Genomic DNA, 4,890 nt, shown 5'->3' on the forward strand with positions numbered 1-4,890 from the left:
CAGAATAAAGATTCTGAGCCTAAAATCCGGTTTGAGAGAACTGCCTTTTGGACTGAGCTAGCGCAATGGTGAAAACCACACCAGGAATGCCTTTTTGGGAGAGACCAATCCATGATCTTGCTCCTTCCCACCAGGACACATCCTCAATTTTTGCTCCAAATAAAAGTTGTTTCTGTTATGTTTCAGGGAGGCATCTTGGTAGCATGAGTCGCAGTGCGCTCCTTTGCTTGGTCAACCAAATGAGGTTTCTTTCATCTTCATCCCTTTTGTATCTCTATGGCCATGCCAAGCAAGACCTGAGAACCCAGTAACATCCACAATGTCTTTAGTCATTTTTACTGTGACAGTATCCCTTTATTATCCTTGCTCTGTCCAAACACTTATGAAATGCAATTGATCACTATCATCTTAGCAGCTTTTGATTTGATTTCAACCCTCCTAATAGTTCTTGTCTCTTACATGGTTATTCCTGTAGCCATTCTCAGGATGAACTCAGTTGAGGGAAGGCACAAGGCTTTCTCCACTTATGGATTCCACCTGACAGTGGTGGTAGTGTTCTATGGGACTTTGATCTTTATGTACCTGCAACCCAAGTCCTCTCATTCCTTTGACACTGATAAAGTGGCTTCCATATTTTACACTCTAGTTATCCCCATGTTAAATCCTGTGATCTATAGTCTGAGGAATAAAGATGTGAAATATTCCTTACATAGGACTTTGAGACAACTATGCAACATATTTTCTCTAAGTTCACTAAACCATATGTTTGATATAAATCACATTATAGGCTGTAAACTTTTTTCTATGTGCCTCCAGAGGGGATAGCAAGTACAAAAGCATGAAAAGTTCAACGTATATTTCTATATTGCTGTCATGGATTGAATTATGTCCCCCCAAAAATGTGTGAATCAACTTGGTGAGGCCATAATTCCAGTATCGTGTGGTTGTCCTACATTTTTTAATTGTAATTTTATGTTGAGAGGATAAGGGTGGGATTGTAACAGCACCCTTAGTCAGGGTATCTCCTTGATCCAAGGTAATGGGAGTTTCTCTGGGATGTGGCCTGCACCACCTTATATCTCTCAAGAGATAAAAGGAAAGGGAAGCAAGCAAAGAGTTGGAGACCTCATACCACCAAGGAAGCAGCACCAGCAGCAGAGAATGTCCTTTGAACCCGAGGTCCCTATGCCTGAGAAGCTTCTTGACTATGGGAAGATTGAGGATAAGTACCTTCTTCCAGAGCCAAAAAAGAGAGAAAGCCTTCCCCTCCCCGGAGCTGACAGCTTAAAATTGTACTTTTCAGCTACTTTCCCGTGAAGAAATAAATTTCTCTTTGTTAAAGCCATCCGCTTGTGGTATTTCTGTTATAGCAACACTAGATGGTTAAAACAATTGCATTCTATCGTCTAATAAGAAAATCAAAAAACAAACCTGTTGGTGTTGAGTTGATTCCAGCTTATGGTGACCCTCTAGGACAGAGTAGAACTGCCTCATCATTTCTAAGGCATGCCTGGTGGATTCAAGCTGCTAACCTTTTGGCTAGCAGCCATAGGCCTTAACCACTAACCCACCAGGTTTTCTACTCTGATAAGAGCTATAAATAAATTAATAAATAAAAAAAACAAAAAATGTTGTCTTTCTTACGAAGGAGAGATGCAGTATAAATATAATAATTAAGACATTGTACTGTATATTAGAATGTGTTAGGACGTGACAGATTAAAGTGAAAAAAGAAGAATACTGATTGGGATAGGGATGTTTTAGTAGACACAGAAAGAGTTCAAAGAACCTGGTGTTATACTCATCTAGTAGAAAAAATTGTAGAAAGTGTGCAAGTGTGCATGTATGTGTGTGTGTGTATGTGTGCATCCACAGACCTTCTGTTTTAGTGCTCATCCTCTGCCCTGAGGTGACTCATTCTAATTGCAAGAAGCCTCAGTGCTGTGGGACGAGTTGAAGTACTCAGTCTTCTGAATTTGCTCAAATGTCCAGTTTCTAAACTTTGAAATCCCTCTTTAATCATCAGTGCCTTAGCTATCATATGATCCCTTACAGTCTCTTTAAAAAAGAAAAAATTCTTTACTTTGTCATTATCTTTATTAGTAGTATTATATTGTAATAGTAATGTAAACAGTAACAAAATAAAGTTATTATATTCACCTGGATCGGATCAGTATGTGATTTTCCTAAATCAACCCATTTTTTCTGTATCAGTGGATATATCAATTAAGATAAATTTATTGATGTCAGCATGGAAGTTTCCAGGTGTTTTCATTTTTTTCTCTACTGGATTGGTATTACTTCCTATTACATGCTTTAGTCTCATAGATTGTTATTCTTATCTCTCTAGAAAACAATAATCACTCTTGTTTAGAAGTCTTTTCTAATTGTTTAGGTACCCTTGCATAAGAGGTCTATTGTTTGATGAGTTAGGTTTGTTGCCTTATTTTCATTTCGCTGAATTTTCTCATATTTGGTTGATAAGAGTGTGCACTATATTTTGATTGGGATCTATCACTTGAATTCACCATTTTGATTATTCTACTCGGAAGAAGAAAAGGAGATAATCCCATAGTTTTGATTATGGTGTATTTGTAGTAAGTGAGCTGAATATGTAGCATTTTATGTATTTGTTGTGATTTCTGGACATAGTTGCTCCATATTTCCTCCAAATTTTCCATGCATACTTTCTTATTTTTATCCTTTCAGTACTCAAAAAGCTTGTAATGAGAAAAAATAAATAAATTTTAGGTACAGTAGTCTATTCAAAAAAATTCAATTTTGTTAAGGTAAGGCCATACAAGGAGGCATATGATGTTTCCATTATATACAGACAGAAAACAACATAAGAAAAAAAAAAATTGGAAAAAGGGAATATCAAAACCAAAATCTAAATTTAAGATACCCCACATCCCGAATCAAGTCCAAATGGCTTCACTGGGAAATTCTATCAGATATTCAGGCAAAAAGAATTAGCCAATTCTTCACAAACTCTCCCAGAAAACTGAAGAGGAGGGTATGTTTCCATTTTCTATAGAGGATAGCTTTACTCTGATATCAAAGGTAAACAAAGGCATTAAAAAAAGGTAAATAACAGAACATATATGTGAAAACTATTTTAAAAATTTTAAGAAATTGTGCCTTGAAACATGTAAAGAAGATAATACACCAAATTAGGTGTGCGCCAAGAACACATCATTGGTTTTTAAAAACCAATTAATGACATTAACCATTAAAATTAATTAGAAATAAAAACAAAACCATATAAATTAATGTAAGAAAACATTTTCAAAGTCCCAATATTGTGATCAAATTTTAACCAAATTAATATTAAAGGTAATCCAACAGATGTGGAAATTATCTAACAGAATCACTAATATCACACACAAATAAAATTTTGCTGAAGGTCATTCAAAAGTGGTTGTAGCGGTGCATCAACAAGGAACTGCAAGATTTTCAACCTGGTTTCAGAAGAGGACATGAAATGGGGGATACCATTGCTCATGTCAGATGCATTATGGGTAAAGGCAGAGAATAACAGAAAGATGTTTACATGTGTTTTACTGATTATGCAAAGCCATTAGGTTATGTGGATTATAACAAATAATGAATAACACTGAGACAAATAAGAAATCTAGAACACATGATTGTGCTCATGAGAAACATGTACTCAGATCAAGAGGCAGTGGTTCAAACAGAAAAAGGATATACTGCACGGTTTAAAGTGAAGAAAGATATATGTGAGGGTTGTATCCTTTCACCATACTTTTGCAATCTATATAAAAAAAAACTATATAGTGAGTAAATAATCCAAGAAACTGGATTACATGAATAAGAACAGGGCATAGGATTGAAGGAAGACACATTAATAACATGTGTTATGCAGATGGCATAATCTTCCTTGCTGAAAGTGAAGAGGATGTGAAGTACTTATTGATGAAGATCAAAGACCACAGCCTTCAGTGTGAATTACACTTCAACATAAACAAAACAAAAATGCTCATAACTAGACCAATAAGCAACATCATGATAAACAGAGAAAAGATTGAACTTGTCAAGGATTTCGTTTTACTTGGATTCACCATCAACATCCATGGAAGCAACAGTCGAGAAATCAAAGGATATTTTGCATTGAGCAAGTCGGATACAAAAGATCTCTTTAAAGTGTTGAAGAGCAAAAATGTCACTTTAGGAACTAAGGTGTGCCTGGCACAACCCATGGTGTTTTCAATCACCTCATATGCATGTGAAAGGTGGACAAAGAATTTGGAAGACCAAAGAAGAACTGATGCCTTTGAATTTCTTTGAACTGTGGTATTGTGGGAGAATACTGAATATAATTTGGACTGCCACAAGAATTAACAAATCTGTCTTGAAGAAGTACAACCAGGATGCTCCTTGCAAGCAAAGATGGTGAGACTTCGTCTAATGTACTTTGGACATGTTATCAGGAAGGATTAGTCCCCGGAGAAGGACATCATTCTTGGTAAAGTAGAGGGTCAACGAAAAAATGATAGACCCTCAACGAGATGGATTGACACAGTGGCTGCAACAACGGGCTCAATCACAGAACAATTGTGAGGATGGCGCAGGACCAGGTGGTGTTTCTTTCTGTTAAACATAGGGTTGCTATGAGTCAAAACCAACTCAAAGGCACCTAACAACAACAACAACAAAGTCGGAGTTCAGTGAAAACAAGGAAGACCATCAATGAGATTGGCTGACACAGTGGCTCCAAGAAAGGGCTCAAGCTTAACAATGATAGTGAAGATAGTGCAGGACCTGGCAGTGTTTCATTCTGTTGAACATAGGGTCGCTATGAATTGGAGTCACCTAGATGGGCATCTAACCACAACTAACAACAATATTAACATGAAACTTCCTCAGACT

Source organism: Elephas maximus, chromosome 7 (assembly GCF_024166365.1).
Source record: "Elephas maximus indicus isolate mEleMax1 chromosome 7, mEleMax1 primary haplotype, whole genome shotgun sequence".
Classification (NCBI taxonomy): Eukaryota; Metazoa; Chordata; class Mammalia; order Proboscidea; family Elephantidae; genus Elephas; species Elephas maximus.